The 17,083-nt window shown below is 41.5% G+C and overlaps 1 protein-coding gene and 2 long non-coding RNA genes across 3 annotated transcripts in view; 1 reads left to right on the forward strand and 2 right to left on the reverse strand.

Annotated features, from left to right (window-relative positions):
- Positions 1 to 17,083, reverse strand: part of LOC308407496 (protein NLRC3-like) — a gene marked incomplete at its 3' end in the record, with an annotated part of 496,743 nt that overhangs the window by 286,981 nt on the left and 192,679 nt on the right. The gene's annotated exons all lie outside the window — the stretch shown is intronic.
- LOC308394500 lies at positions 1,089 to 7,294 on the forward strand. Its single transcript, XR_013971218.1, has 5 exons — positions 1,089 to 1,295; positions 2,510 to 2,561; positions 4,561 to 4,716; positions 4,962 to 5,057; positions 6,363 to 7,294. It is a non-coding gene; the product is annotated as an uncharacterized lncRNA (long non-coding RNA).
- Positions 8,564 to 10,577, reverse strand: LOC308394640. The gene is made up of 3 exons (XR_013971265.1): positions 10,408 to 10,577; positions 10,191 to 10,328; positions 8,564 to 8,838 (listed from the first exon to the last, which is right to left on the reverse strand). It is a non-coding gene; the product is annotated as an uncharacterized lncRNA (long non-coding RNA).

Raw genomic sequence — 17,083 nt, forward strand, 5'->3', positions numbered from 1 at the left:
ACAGTAAGCTTAACAAAAGAAAAATGTTGGCGACGAGAACTGGTGTTCTGTCAAAACATCCTACCGTAGCGTAAATTTATAGTCTTGTCTATCAATCCGTGCTACCTTATCAGAATATGCTACCTTACGTGGTTAATGGCTCCGTTGTATAGGTAGGGTGTTCAGATGACCCAATCACACTATTAAAACATGCTTCCTGCTTGGATTTATATAGGTAGCATGTTCAGATGACCCAATCACACTATTAAAACATGCTTCCTGCTGGGATTTATATAGGTAGCATGTTCAGATGACCCAATCACACTATTAAAACATGCTTCCTGCTGGGATTTATATAGGTAGCATGTTCAGATGACCCAATCACACTATTAAAACATGCTTCCTGCTGGGATTTATATAGGTAGCATGTTCAGATGGCCAAATCACACTATTAAAACATGCTTCCTGCTTGGATTTATATAGGTAGTGAAGGAAACGGTTTCCAGGGCCTAATCCGTGGATCGACTTCCTTCGAGGCGTGGACGTCTATCAGCAGAGAATGTACCTTCACCTATCAGCAGAGAATGTCCCTTAGTCTGTAACACAGTCAAATATATTCTCAAGCAATATTCAAGCATGCCATTCAGCGTGTTAGTACGAGCTCGGGAGCAGCTTGGGAGAACAAGAAAACAGAGACTGCTTCAGGTTGTCTTCCCAAATTGACTCAACTTTATTCACAAGTACAACAGTTTATATAGAGGGTAAAAATTCATGAGACAGCAGATTATCAGTTTAAACCAGTACAGACCAAGATAAGGGAGCGTCTTCCTGCCCTTGCACCCTAAAAAATTATTCAGGGGCTTAGTAAATATCATTATAATTCTAAGTTAGATGACCTTGATTAAATCTTTGAAAATCACTACAGTGTTATCTTGAGTTGAAAATACTGAAAAGAATGCTTAAATTTTCAACACCAGTTTTTGAGTTGAACTGAGTTCTTTTGTTCAAGTTTATTTAAAAGAAAAAATTCTGTATTTGAAACACAGGGTGCATTGTTTAAATCTACTCAATATATCTCATAGAAAGTACTCATAATAACTGAGACACTGGTATTCATACTTATCATTGTCTTTAACTTTAATTATTAATGGTTCAAAAATCAATATAATTTTGTCCCCCAATACTAACTTAAAACTTTGAGTAAGACTAATGACCTTTGGCATGTACCGCACGCGAGGAGCATGGCCTCATGGGAGATTTTCTGCACGTTGAACGAGACAGACACACATCCACTGCAGACTTGGTAACGTTTTCAGGTAAGTGACCAATTCTTACATTAGCTGTCTTTATCCACACCATTCTTTTATAACATGTTCTGAAGAAAGCGTTTGTCATGGTGGCTCACTTTTCGCAGCGTGTTTGTGCACGTTAATTTAAGTTTTCAACCCGTCTTCCAGTCAAGGCGGCGGGAAACCGCGCCCTTTTATCCTTTTACGTTCTGAGTCGCTATCTGCGTTCCGGGTAATTTGACCGGAATGTCCCGGTACCAGCGACCTGACCGTTTAATTGGGGGCATTTTAGGAACCACGTGAAAGCAGGTGTGCTCAGACATTTCTAGAAAATGGCCCTGTTGAGTCGCGGTGCGGGAGCTGCGGTAGTCACGCGGCCTGACTCACTCTGTCAGGTTGTTCAGGAGGAGATGAACAGACGTCATCAATGGCTTTGGTAACTAAGAAGACCTGCCCGCGGAACAGTTCATAGCAGCAACCATGCTGCTTAGCTTTCTTGTTCTATGTGGGGTCTTTCAGAGCATATAAGACGCTGCTTTCAGCTTTGTCCCGAACAGGGCCAGTTTTTGAGAGAACGCTGACAGGACCGCCCAGGTCAGCAGATTACCTCATCCAGGGCCGGTCCAAAGTACTATGGGGCCTTAAGTAAATTTAGACTGGGGGCCCTACTTCCTTTCAGATCCCAGAAAATAATGAAAAAAAAAAGCTTTGGTCCTTTTGGTCAAGCCAAAAGTACCATCATTTCCAGTATAGTTAGTATATAGTTAGTATAGTATAGTTCCAGATAGTTAGTATAGTATAGTTCCAGAAACACTCAGTTTATTTAAATCCAGGTTGAAGACTCACCTATTCTCTGCTGCATTTGAATAAAGCACCAAATCCACACTTTTAAGCTTAAATTTCAAAACTTACATTTAACTACTGATTTTATCTACTGTTGTGATTTTATGTTTTGATTTTATATACTGTTTTGTTTGTTAGTTAGTTTGTTTGCTTGCTTTAATCAATTTTAAATCATGCTTTTTATTTGTTTTTGTTTCTCTGTAAAGCACTTTGAATCACCTTGTTGTTGAATTGTGCTATACAAATAAATTTGCCTTGCCTTGCCTAGTTACTCCCAATTTACATAAATAAATGTTTATTTCAATCCAAGCTAAACTTTCTTATAAGAGATTGGTGTTATGGCAGATTACTCAGTGACATGTTTTGTAATGATAAAGTTTTGATTTGTATTTTTTCAGCACCATCTTCACCACCAGGAAAAAAATCTGCATCAACTACAAAGTAAAGCAGGTAATTTTACTCAGAGTTGATGTGTTAAATTTTGGAAGGATATGATATTGTTTTATACAAGCTGAGTAGTGGATGGTGATACCACCTAAATATTTATACTGGTTTTGTGGTGGGTTATTTTAGTCATACAAATGCCAAATCTAAATTTTGAGAATTTTTCAGTTCGGTAAATATATTGATGAGTTCATGGCCTGTCATCCAGTGTCACCATGAGTATAGGCGCAGCCCTTTAAGTGGGTATTCCCCTTGTGCGCGCAGCACTGAAGTATTTTAGTCCACGCCCACCTGCTGTGTGGGCCTCACCCTGGTCTAGTATAAGTTACGGTGAGACCAGGAAATCGGCTCTACCGTTTTTCTTCAGCCAGCCAGAAGATGTCCAGCGAGACCATCCGTCTGTGTCCATCCTGCCAGACCGGCTACATCATGTCGTATGACCGACATGCCGTCTGCGTGGGCTGCCTCGGTCCTCACCATGCGGACCTTGCCCTCACACCTTAATCCTATTGCTGCTCCTGTTAGCTCCTCCCGCCAGAGGAAAAGCAGCGGAGGTCAGCCTTTTTCAAGGCTGATGCTGAGGAGGCGTTCCCACTAAGAGAGGCACTCGCTGGAAGAAGCCATCGAGTTCTTCGATGGTGGGCCGGAATTGGATGATTCCACCCACCGTGAGGAAAACGGCAGTGGTGGCAGCTCCACTGCCTCCCAGCTGGGCAGCCTGGTGACAGAAGGGTGGATGAGCCGACGCTCATCCACCCCTGGCCTTCACATGTCGGCAAGGACTCCGCTCCCAGTTGTTGGTGCGCTGCTCCTGGATCTGCCTGGCATCATCCAGGAGGCAGCTGGTGAGAAGGAACTTCCCGTCCCTCAGCCTGCTCCACCCCCATCTGATGATCGTGGCTCAAGAGTTGGGAGTTCGCCTTGTAATCGGAAGGTTGCCGGTTCGAGCCCCGGCTTGGACAGTCTCGGTCGTTGTGTCCTTGGGCAAGACACTTCACCCGTTGCCTACTGGTGGTGGTCAGAGGGCCCGGTGGCACCAGTGTCCGGCAGCCTCGCCTCTGTCAGTGCGCCCCAGGGTGGCTGTGGCTACAATGTAGCTTGCCATCACCAGTGTGTGAATGTGTGTGTGAATGGGTGGATGACTGGATATGTAAAGTGCTTTGGGGTCCTTAGGGACTAGTAAAGCGCTATATAAATACAGGCCATGATCTGGCGGGAAGGTATGGCTCCACTCACTCTCGTTGCCCAGATCCCATCTGGCCTCAGTTCCCAGGGATGATGACCAACCTCTCTGAGGCAGCAGCAGAGCCAGCGAAGATTAGAGCGCCGGTCTCTACCTAGGGCTTCACAGAGGGCTTCACAGACCGGAGTTTTCCGCCTGTTCCCCCTCTGGAGCCGAGCTTCGTTTCAGTTTTCGGCACCAAAATGACCAAGGTCGTTGGACAGCGACCGGCCCATCCCGCCAAACTTGACCAGCTGATAGCAAGGTTCACTGATCGCGCACATCAATGCACTGTTCAGTCAGCTGCATTGACTAACAACACTGATTTGCTAGCGTTTGTCATCTCCAGGAAGGTGGAGGAAGCAGAGCTGCCAGAGGAGCTGAAAGGCTTTCTCTGTAAAGCCGCTGACACGATTCTGAATATGTGCGCCACTTCAGCGGTGTGTTCCTCTCGCATCGCTGCCTGGCAGACGATGGTTCAGAGGGCAACCTGGCTCCGCCTCTTCCCTCTAAGATTATACAATCTCACAGGGAAATAGTGCAAGCAATTCATAACATAAAATTTAGAAGCTTAGTGGAAGATAATACTTTATGTTGAGGGTTTAGTCTGCATACTGAACAACTCCACTTATATGGATTTATGTCTGGATGTGTAAATTAATCTTTTGCATGTTAGAAAATAAGGTCCAGGTTGCAAAAAATGGTAGATTTTTATTTTTTTATTTATTTTTTTTGATTGAATCAGAATTTTGGCCTTCAGATTTTTTGTCCTCTCCCATCCAGGTCAGTGCAGCGTTTCATAGGATCACGACCCTGAACCTTGAACCAAAGTTCATGTCATCGTTGGACTTGTATTCATCCAAACTCCTGTCCTTGTTTCAAGCCAAGAAAGGTGCTGCTGGACAACGCCACAGGGCACAGTTAAACCTTCTGCTTCAGGTAAGGAAGATTGCATTTTCTAACCACAAAAACGTTCCAACACAGCATTGAAGAGGCCCTTCCACTAAAAACGGCTTTTCTTAGGTTTCTGTTCAATATTTTAGCTCCACAGGTGTTCTTACCTTGATGGTGGGTGTGAAAACAGGTCAACAACAGAAAAAAAAATAGTTATGTTTAAGCTAGAAATGGTAAGTCATGTTTTAAATGTGCAAATTTTGCCTCAGTTGAGACTTCCTGTTTTACAGAGTGGAAATTCCATCGAGAAAAAACGAGAAGTCATCATCAGATGTTTCATTGACCATCTGGGAGAGGATCCAAGTGCCTTAATCAAAACCTTTGAGGTTGGTGCAATAAATCTGTTTTAGGAATATTAGTACCGTATTTCCCGGACTACAAAGCGCACCTGAATATTAGCCGCACAAGCTAAAATCAGGGGAAAATCCTGGTTTGTACATACATTAGCCGCACCTGACCAAAAGCCGCAGGTGTTTCAATGTTGACTTATCATATGTAAGAGAATATGCACAAAGGGAATTGTCAGGAAAGAGATGGCTGTTTGGAGACACACCCCTTTTATTAATATCTTGAAAAACAAGTTATGGGTACATATTTGCATAACTTTTTAGGTATATGTACAAGTAGCGGTAATTACAAGTAGGACACATGTACTGTGCTTCATAAATGAGTAACAAATGTAGTACATAACAATAACCTGCAGCACACCAGAAAAATAGATTCAGACTACCTTTTAGGCTCAGGTGCAGTGACACGGCTTTAACAAGAAGAAAAGTCAGTCATTCACCACCATCTTTCTCTTCTTCCTGCGCACTGAAACCACCAAAGTCCTCTTCTCCAGTGTCGGAAACGAACAGGCTCAGGATGGCTTCGTCATCCACTCTCCGCTTCTCTCCTTCGTTGTCACTTTCAAAACCAAAGAAATCCTCATTGTCAGTGTCAGAGTCGAACACCCTCAGAAGGGCCGTGGCGGTGTCCTCCTCTCCATCATGCAACAGTCCAGCCCTTCAAATCCGTTGGTGATCGTGGATGTTTTCACACTTTTCCACGCTGTCAGAATCCACCGGTGGAATTGAGCATAACTTGCTTTTCGCAAGTTTATCACCGCTCATCATCCACGCCTCCCGCTGAACGTGTAGCGCTACTTTGAAGTTTGTTTTTCGCGCTACTTGTACGGCACTGTGTTGCCTGGCGGATGGACATGTGACCAACATACCACTCTTGAACCCCGATACTGTGTGTCTGATCACATGCCCTTCCGCCAGGCAACAGCGGAACAAACAAAACAAATCTTACGATATGACAAAAATCATGGACAATCCAGAGAAAAGCCGCACCTGACTAAAAGCCGCAGGGTTCAAAGCTGGTGCAAAAAGTAGCGGCTTATAGCCCGACAATTACGGTAGTTTATTTTAGCTTGTGAGATCATAGAAAAGTTTTAAGATACTGTTCTAAAGAAAAAAAAACACTTCAAAGCATACAAAAGAATAGCATTTGCATTTGCTATTGCTATAAGATTTTGGAGCACAGTGTCTACATATTATAAGTACCGGTGATGTCATACAAATGAAACTTTTTGTTTCAATGTTTGGAAATATGTGAGCTTAAAACAGTTGTTTCTCTTTTTAAAGGACGGTGCTGATGCTGTCTTTGTTGAAGAGGCTTTGGCTGAGGAGGTGATGAAGATTTACCTGCTGCAGAATCAAGACAGGTCAGGCAAACCTACTGATGTGGGTGTTGTTATTGAAGGCGTTACTGTTCTGGGCAAACTTGGGAATCTGAGCAAAGCCTGTTGCTATCTTTTGGGACTGTGCTATGCTCTGGATCTGAAATACCCCAAGAATTTCAAATGCACATTTGAAGCATTTCGAAAAGTGTTCATGGAGCTGGATCCAGGAAACCTTTCTGTCAAGGTTCAAAGACTGAAAAATGACCTCTGTTCATTGTAGACAAAATTTCACAGGGCTGTTCTTAAAGTGTTAGACTTGTTAAGTGACATGTAATGCTCATCAAAAGGTTCATTATTTTGACATTCCTGTTCATAAATAATGTTTGTACCATAAACTGTGTTTTTGTATTAACTTTCCAGATTCACATTAAGGTGTAAATGGTAGAGTATCATTATGGATGTTTTTTGGTCACTCTTTAGTTATAATCTTCCCAATTTTTTGGAATCAAAATAAGATGTTCAAAAACTATGTCACAGTGCAAATGGGGTTTTTTTTCAGGATTTATATCTTTTTGGGATCTTAATTTTATTTTTGTCATTTGACCTTTTCTGAAAAGGTAAAGCACTGCGTTCACTTGAGCCACTTTTATTCTTTGTATGGCAGGTACATTTTTCTTGTTGTTAGCACCAATATGCCAGTTTTACAGAGTTTTATCAAGCATGCCAATTTGGATGCAATTTTATTATATAAGGCTGTTGTGACTGAAATTTTATCCAAGTTTTATCCACTGAATGTAGAACAGATTTCAGCTCACTGTGTTCAGAGAAGGAATCTGCTAAATGTGTGATTCACAAAAAAGCTGTTTAAAATAAATCATTGTGAACAATGTTGAATTGACGTGGTTCTTTTTTCCTGTGTGTGTGTGTGTGTATAAATAAAATAAACACTTAATTGTAATTAACGTTTTTGCTTAAATTAACTTAAAAATATTAAGTAAATTGCACCATTATTTAAAAACAAATAATTGTAATGGTGTAGGTTAAATGTGCCAAGCATTTCAGCATTTCCTAATTAATATTTTATGTAGTTTGAACTTTTGGTTACTGTTGTTTTAACTTAGATTTTCAATTGTATTTACTCAATTTTGTATGTTACTGTAACATCTTTAATTGTTCATAACAACTTATTCCATTTTAGTTGGATTTACTCAATTAGTAAGGTGTATTTAAGAGATGTGATTGTTTTTGCATTTACTCATTATTTTTGAGTGTAAAAGTGTTGCACCAAAATATTTAAGTAATTATCAGTTTTAGTTCTTAGAGTGTAGAAAGGTTCCTGAGTTGTCATCTATACATTGTAATTAGGTGTTTGGACCTTTCAGAGGTCTTCAGCAAAGGTCTAACACTTAGAGTACAGGTGACAACTCAAAAACCTTTTTACACTTGCTCACACGTTACCATTTATAACATTCAAGATCCTTGCACTTCAATAGAAAACTCTTACACCAAAGCTTACATAAAGTGTAAATGCAAAAAAAGGGTGCTGCATCAACAACTTTATTTACGGTGAGCCTTGACAAGGCAAAGCTTCAACAGGGAACAACACTGCATAAGGCAACATTAAATGCTTAAAGTGCATGACCAAAATTTAAACATTGGAAACAACTTTCCGAGTTTCAACAAAGTGACATTGTAGTGTGCCGTAAGATGTCAAATTCAATACAACTTGTGATTATAGTCAGATCTGCAGATTTACCACAGCTACTTAAAAATCACTGTATAATGCAATTACAGAAAATACTTAAGTGACACAAAAAGGTAAAAACGATTTAGTCCCCAGTTACAAAAATCTGATTCAGAATTATAAGTTTTCTATTATATAATACATTTTACAATAAAAAAAATGCATCAAAAATCTCAAAATATTCTTAATTAAATGCTAAGACCAAAAATCCAGTACTTAACTTGAGTACAGGTGACAACCTTAGAACCTTTTCACATTTGTTTGCACATACACTTTAACATTTATAACACTCAAGATCCTTGACCTACAATGGAAACCTGGTACACGAGAACTAATATGAAGTGTAAATACAAAAAAAAAAAAGAGTCATTGCGTCTCCTTTTGGCAGAGTTTGTTCTTCAGCACTTGTATTTTGTTAGACAGTTTTTTGTCTTCCAGTCCCATGAGCACCTTCTGGAAGAACTCAAATGTGTAGCGAAGTGGCTTTGGGTAACTCAGATTGAGGCAGTAAATTAGCCCAAACAAAAGTGCACACCCGCTCGCCACATCGTGAAGATCCTGCAAGACGGTGCATCTCTCGATAATGATGCCAACATCTTCAAGGGAGTCATCAGGCTGTGCTCCTTCATGGATTATTTTATAAACACGCCAAATCCATCCTCTCAAGCTCTTCAGCTTCCATCACGTTGAAATCCTGAAAAGGACAGAAATATTTTAAATCCGTTGTATTTTGGTCATCGCATCATCTATCTATTCACTCCATTTTAGTTAAAATGGTCCACACTATCCTAATTACACATATCCCTGAATGAGACTGAGGAGAACAGACCAAAGAAAAATGTGGATTTAAGACTATCACCAAATAAAGACCAAGAAGAAGATACATGAAACATGGACAGAGGGCAGAAGGAGTATGCATTAATAATATTATCAATATTCTGCTGACCAGGGTTATTTTCTTTAGTTTCGCATAAAACAATGTAAGTGAATGGAAACAAAATCCTAGTATTTCCCATGCACTTTATTGTTGTAAGCTAATTTAAAGAAAACTGATTGCTGCCAGAACAGGAGAATGCCTGGGCTTGTTTAGAAAATACATTTTTCAACTTACAAAACTCTGGGAATTATGACAGTCAAAATTTTACTGAGGGGTGGAATATCCCTTTAAAAATAAACTTACCATGTACTCTTTGATGAGATTTTCAGGGTTCTCATTCAGGTATATATTCACGCTTCACTTCGATTCTGGAACTCTAAACAAAACAACACATGCAGCGCAATTACTTTTTTGAAGTTTTTAGAGACCCCCACAGAACTTAAGTCAATTTTTATTGTTGTTTAACCAATTCATAATTGTTTCTAAGTAATTTTAAACATGCTTTTTGCAAGCAAGTAGTATTTTGTGTTAGAGAATGAGAAGCTTACCAATTCACTCCCATAAAGATTATAAGTTATGAGTCCAATTACATTGATTGCAATACATTGGGTCGTGGAAAATGCAGCTTTAGCGTGGTGTACCACCCGAAAGAAGGAAGAAAAGTGTTGTTGCATAGGAGTGCTGTTCAAAGGAATCAAAAACATTTTGATAGAGATTTCCAAAAATTAATGACAAAAACTACACACTGTCACGTTAATATGAGGTATGCGGGCTACCACCACATTTGCAGTATTTATACCAAGTTTGAGTGAAAAAAAATCTATTGTGTTACTGAGTTGTGGCGAAATGTGAAATGTTGTCTGCCTTTGTCTTTTCTCAGTGTAGCTAATTATTCCTTTGGACAATTAATGAGTAACAAAAAAAAGAAAAGAAAAAAGCTACAATGCCAACAGCGGCACTTATGGCCTCTAGGGGCATGAGTTACTTAGTTCTGCTTTGTGTCAGGACCAAGTCCAGAATATAAGCCAAAAGCGAGATGAGAAGTATAACGCAGGACAGAACAAGCATAAAATGACCCAAGAAAGTTAAAAATACAGGTTAATAACCAGACCTGAGATCAACCTGCAACTAATCTATTAGTTACAGAACATTATAACAAGACAGAATACCTGTGAAATTGTAGACAATGCTGCTGTGATCCGCCGCGCTGTTTCCCCTCCTTTTTTTCGTAGAATCTTCATCAACTGGTCAGAGTACTGGTCAAGACTGCTCATGAATGTGGACAGCAGTGGAACTGTGGTGATAACCTAAAAGACCAAATAAGAGAATTCAAAATGTAAAATTGCGTATTAAGGAAAAAGTAAATAATATGCAAGCATTAGGTACCTTCAACATGCACTTTTGGAGCACAGCTCAAATCTCTGCAGCTCCAAATTCCACAACCAGCAACCTGAGAGAAAAAGAAAAACAGAAAAAATACTGGGTGGTTAGTGCTCCGTTTGTGTCGGTTTGTGCTGGTAAAATCATCGTTTGTATCGCTAGGTGTCAAAGATATTACACTTTTATTTAATAGGTCATTCAGAGTTCACCCCCCAGCAACACGAAAATGGCCCGAAATAGGTCAAAACATGCCACAAAATGCTCGGGTGCGAGCGAGAATTTCCTACGACGTCTACATCACCCGGACGCTCACTCGCGCCCGTAACGGTGTGTTCACACCGAACACGATAGAGGCGGCCAGAGCGTCAGGTTTACATGTAAAGTCAATGGAAAGGCGCGATGACCCGCGATTGCGGCTCCCGCGAAAATTCGGAAGCAGATTTGCGTCGCGAAAACGCCTGAAACGCGCGTCAGTGTAGCGCGTTTCAGGCATTTGACTCGCGAATAAAACCACGCGCGTGAGTTTTTGTGTTGCATTTTGTGCATAGGCGCGTTTCGCGTCTACCGCTCGAGTTGGAAAAATCTGAACTCAAGCGTCAAATCGCGCCGCGACAACCAATCAGGACCTAGGTCAAAGGGGCAGATCCAGCCAAAGCCCTTCATACTTCGATGGAGGGGAAGGCTAATCAATGCGGTAGCAAACAACCCGGAGCTGTACGACACCAGCTGCTTTCTGTACCGAGACAGGAATAAAAAGGACCGAGCTTGGAGGAAGATATGTGAAGAGATCGGGCAACCTGGTAAGTTCATTCATTTCTCTTTTGAAAGTCTTTACTGACCCGGGGAAGCCTCACAAAAGCTAGCAAGCCACCGCTACTTTCCCACTGACGTACAAATACCGTTCTGCTTTCATGCATGTTGTCATTTAGGAATATATTTTATTGTTTATTAATAAACAGCACACAGTGGTCCCGCTGTTCATCCGTCACTGCTTCGCTTTTTCGCTGATTTTTTATTGCACAGTACAGCATTGCATTCTGCAGCCTGATTGCCAAATCTGCTCCGTGTCGTGTCTCCTGCGCTTGCCAAATTTATCACGTTTGGTTTTGATAACCATCACGTCCAATAGAAAAAACAGCACAAAAACACCCATAACTATGAGCCTCATTCGGAAATAGACACCTGCACCGCGAGGGAAAAAGGCACACGAAAGTGGCGGGCAGATGAAGACAAACGGCGGCATAATAATACTTTTACGTTTTGCAATCTACAAAGGTTTGCACTTTGAGAATCAGTTGTGAGAACTGTGACCAATGTTCATGTGTGTGGGGAAAATGGTGTATAAAGTGCGTGGCCAGGGGCTAGTTATTCTGAGAACCCCTGCTGCAATAAATGAGGGACCACTGTCTACTCCAGAGGCGGAGCCAGACATTTGAAACACCCGGGGCTTAGCCCTAAAGGGTAGTATGCATGTGGGATTTTTTTTTTTTTTTTTTTTTTTGGGGGGGGGGGGGGGGGGGTTAGAAATGACTGAAAGATTAATAGGCTCTGTTTTGAGTTTTGTTCAAAAAAGAATGACTTCATATAGGGAAAAATATATATCACATGTGCAGGACACCTTAAACTAGTTTTTTAATTAAGCAGCAAGGCAGAACAAGGTCGGGGCTGTATCAAGACACGAGGACTAAACCCCAATTCAACCAGACCCAGAACTGATCCGGAATTAAAACAGGACTACAACAGTTCAAAATCAGGATTACTGAGGACTTAACCAAGACAGAACCAGAATCAGAACTAGATGATAGTAGCACTAAAAATCATCATAGACCTGCACTACACTTATTTTTTAATTCTACCAAAGTACAATATTTAGATTGAGAAAAGTTTATATAATTATTTAGCCTTGTTGTGCGAACAAGCCTGCATAACTTAATAAATATAGAATTTGAAAAATAACAAACCTAAAAAGAAACACTAGGTACGAGATACATGAGGACCTATGATACGGTGATACTTTTGGTAAACAACCATTTGACTAACATCTGTGTCTCACCTGCTCTTGTTCATCTCTGTTCTGTCCTCATTCTCTCTCTCCCTCTCTGCTCCTCTCTCTCCCTCTTTGTGCTGACAATCATCAAATATACAGTTGAAACCAGATATTTACTCTTCAGATCAAAACACAAACACTTTTTTAATTGTAACATCAAATCAGACTAAATGTTTATTTTTTTAGATTGATAAATATAAAAACATATTTGTTAACTTTAAGAGTAAAGAGAGAAACTGTCTGTATTTCTTAATTGCAAATGGCACCAAATTGTATTCAAACTGAGCCACACTTATGGAGCTCCACGATTCTTTTCCTGGTGTTTTGGTTGACATCTCTTGATTTTCACATGTCACAGAAACAGGCTTTGTGTTTTGCCTTATATGCATCCACAGCTGTGCCACCAATTTACTCACATGGACTCTACTAACCTGTCAGAAGCTTCTTCAGCTCAGAATGGAATCGTCTGGAGTTTCTTATTAATTAACAATAAACTTAGTGTATATGTACTCCTAAATTTGATGAAAGTGATAATAAATAGACAGCTCTGTCTCTCTTTATTCTGACATTTAACTAATTCAAAATATATTTCAATATTTATCTAAAACAAAAATTTACTCTAAATTGATGTTGTACAGTAAAAATGTTTTATGTTTTCTCCCTAAAGTGTAAATATCTGGTTACAAATGTAAATATCCTGCTGTGTCCTGAAATCCCTCTTGTTTTGCATAGAAATATACTGAACAACATACAAAGCATAATATATAAAATAACATTTTATAGTTTTTTCTTTGAAAGAAGCCTCTAATGTCCATTCTTATGTTTCAGTACATAACTGAAACCGATTTAGTCGGGGAGGGTAAGAACTGAAAATATGAAATAAACACACGTAAGCTAAGACTCTCTAAAAAATAGCATTTGTTCGGCTTTTCATTTCGCCATTTGTTGATTCACTTGAAGAGCAAGTAAAATAATATTGGTCAAGTGATCAGTTTCATATCAATCTTTCGTGATGCACCGTCATATTTACATTATTTGTACGGTACGAATGATTTGCTTTGGTACCTGGTCAAACTTAAGCTCTCCTTAGTATGGCTGGCTCCGTCTCTCCAACAGCGCACTCACTGCTGGCAGCAGCTGCCCCGCCCCCTCGCTCAGTCGCTTAGTGCCTGAGCTCGGATCATACAGATATGAGGGGGGATTCACGCACAGTCGTAAATTCCCACAGTGTGCACTATGTGCTTCGAATATTGTGTGTACTTTTTGTTTTATACAGTTGTCAGCCAGGCATCTAACTATGAAAAAATTACACTCCAAAAGACCCCGGGCTTCTGACAAAACAACCCGGGCTTAAGCCCAGTAAGCCACCCCCACGCTCCGCCCCTGGTCTACTCTATGATTATTATATCCAACCTGTTAACATTTAATACTGTATTGATAGAACCAACTGATTCTGCAGCAGAGCATCCCCAGTCCCTGAGCTCCTGCTGCTGCACCCACAGATATGTAGAGCAAGCACTGATACCTTTTTAGTCGGTGGGATTGCCTTGTGATCACCTTTACTAAATGTCTACAACCAATCTGATTATATCCTGTTTTTGGGTTGTTTTTTTTTCAATGTTGAAATTAAAATCTAGTAGCAGCCTTCTCATTTCTTTGTGTTTTGTGCTGTTTTACAGGCCCACAGGGGAGGACGGCTCTGAGGCAGATGAGGGACGGGTCCCAGGACGGTCGATCGGCGCTGGAGCTGGCCACCCTGGTATCCCTGAAGAGTCCACACCAGTCTCCAATGGAGCATTTCCTCCTCAGCCTTGTTCCTGCTCTGGAGAGCAGCTGGTCCTTTTTATTCCTGTCTCTCTGTAAATTCTTATATTTTATATATTTATGTTTAATGTTTTTCTGTTTGAGAAATTTAATATTATTTCAAATAAATGTTTATAATGACTAATGTCTCAGTTCTACTACACAGCAAACGTTGGCACACGACTTGACACATGTAGAATTTATTTCATATTATACTAATGACAAAATATACTGATACAGTGGGATGCAAAGGTTTGGGCAACCTTGTTAATAGACATCATTTTCCTGTATAAATCGTTGGTTGTTACAATAAAAAATGTCAGTTAAATATCATACAGGAGACACACACAGTGATACTTGAGAAGTGAAAAGAAGTTTACTGGATTTACAGAAAGTGTGCAATAATTGTTTAAACAAAATGAAGCAGGTGCATAAATTTGGGCACCACAAAAAAGAAATGAAATAAATATTTAGTGTATATCAATGTGTGTGTCTCCTATATGATATATGGGGCGCCTTTGTCTGGACGTGCTTCCCATCCAGAGCTGCACAGCACAGAGGAAAGTTCCAGCGCTCCTGGAGTCCCTCTGTGATGGACCGCCAGTCCTTCACGATCTTCCTGGCCTTGGTCCAGCACCGCCTGCTGTAGATTGAGTGCAGGTCAGGGAGCTCGGAGCGGATGGTGCGCTCAGCTGACCGCACAACCCTCTGTAGAGCTCGTCTGTCCTGCATGGTGCTGTTCCCGAACCAGGTTAAGATGTTTCCCGTCAGGATGCTCTCTATGGTGCACGAGTAAAAGTTCCTGAGCACCTTGGAGGGCAGTTGGAAGTCTCTCAAGCGTCTGAGGTGGTAGAGACGCTGTTGGGCCTTTTTCACCACGGTGTTGATGTGACAGGACCATGACAGGTCCTGCGTGATGTGAACTCCGAGGTATTTGAAGCTGTCCACTCTCTCCACTGGGCACTCGTTGATGACGGGGGTCTGGTAGTTCCTCTCCTGCTTAGTGCTGAAGTCCACTATCAGCTCCTTTGTCTTACTGACGTTTAGAAGGAGGTTGTTCCTCTGGCACCAGTTCTCCAGATTCCTAATCTCCTTCAGGTAGGCCGTCTCGTTGTTATCAGAGATCAGGCCCACCACGACGGTGTCGTCAGCAAACTTGATGATGGTGGTGGAGCTGGTAGTGGCCACACAGTCATATGTGTACAAAGAGTACAGCAGGGGGCTCAGAACACACCCCTGGGGGGCTCCAGTGCTGAGAGTGGTGGAGGCTGAGACATGTCCGCCCATCCTTACTGCCTGTGGTCTGCCAGTTAGGAAGTTGGAGATCCACTGACACATAGATGAGCTGAGTCCCAGATGCTCCAGCTTGGTGGTGAGTGTGGAGGGAATTATGGTGTTAAATGCAGAGCTGTAGTCTATGAAGAGCATTTTAACATAATTCCCCCTTCTAGTGTCCAAGTGAGTGAGTGATGTGTGGAGGAGATGAGAGATGGCATCGTCTGTGGAACGATTTGGACGGTAAGCGAACTGTAGTGGGTCCAGTGTGTCTGGTAGTGAAGAAATGATGAAGTCTCTGACCAGGCGTTCAAAGCACTTCATCACTACTGAGGTGAGGGCTACAGGGCGATAGTCATTGAGAGAAGCAGGGTGGGGTTTCTTCGGGACAGGAACAATGATGGACTCTTTGAAGCATGTGGGGATCACCGACTGAGATAAAGAGATGTTGAATATCTCAGTGAACACAGGAGCTAGCTGGTATGCGCAGTCTCTTAGGATACGACCTGGGATGCCGTCTGGTCCTGCTGCTTTCCTGGTGTTCACTCTTTTGAAGGCTCTCCTTACTTCATGCTCTGAGATGACGAGCACGTTTCCGGTGCTGGCAGTATCTTCCTGTCTGCAGCCGTTAGCGCCGCTAGCACTAGCATTGTTGGAGTCCTTAGCTGCAGCCTCGAAGCGAGCATAGAAAGTGTTCAGCTCGTCTGCCAGAGTTACGGCCGCATTCGTCATACCGGTTGTTGGTGCTTTATAGTCCGTTATTGTCCTTAGTCCCCGCCACAGGCTCCTAGAGTCACTCTGTTGGAGTTGTGACTCTAGTTTCCTCCCGTAGCGCTGCTTCGCCTCTTTTACCGCCCTCCGCACGTTATATGACGCGGCTTTGTACGGGTCCATGTCCCCCGTCGTGAGTCCCGTGTTGTAGGCAGCGGTGCGGGATCTCAGAGCGTCGCGGATGGTTTTATCCACCCACGGCTTCTGGTTAGGAAACGTTGTGATAGTCTTTGTCTCCACGGTATCATCCGCTAGTTTCCCGATGAATCCCACAACCGCTTCCGTAAACACGTTGACATCATCATCGGAGCTGTTTCTGAACATGCCCCAGTCTGCGTCATGCCCCAGTCTAATTTGATTGGTAGCAACTTTTACCACTACAGTGTGCCAATCACTCACAATCCTAAACATGTCAATCAGGTAGGAATGAAGTAAGACATTAATAGAAATAAAGAGTTGTATGTTGACATGTAGCCCTTTCCTTGCTTAAATCATTAATATTTTTGAAAAATTAATCTGTGATAAGACAGCTTATCAAGATAGAACCATGTAACTAAATGTGACCCGTGGTAGGTACCTATTTAAACTAGGACAGAGCCGTAGGCGCACAGTCAGTTTAAAAGAGTTTAATTTTTAATACAAAATAAAAAAAACAGTGTAACAGTGGCACCTAAAGCAATTAAAAACTTTACCTTATTAGACACTATAAAACTGTACGATTGCCCGTGAGCCAGGACAAGCGCTGCAGGGAACCATTTAAAAACAAATCGACATAGCACACAGGTT

Source organism: Rhamphochromis sp. 'chilingali', assembly GCF_963969265.1.
Source record: "Rhamphochromis sp. 'chilingali' genome assembly, chromosome: 1".
In the NCBI taxonomy this organism is placed as follows: domain Eukaryota; kingdom Metazoa; phylum Chordata; class Actinopteri; order Cichliformes; family Cichlidae; genus Rhamphochromis; species Rhamphochromis sp. 'chilingali'.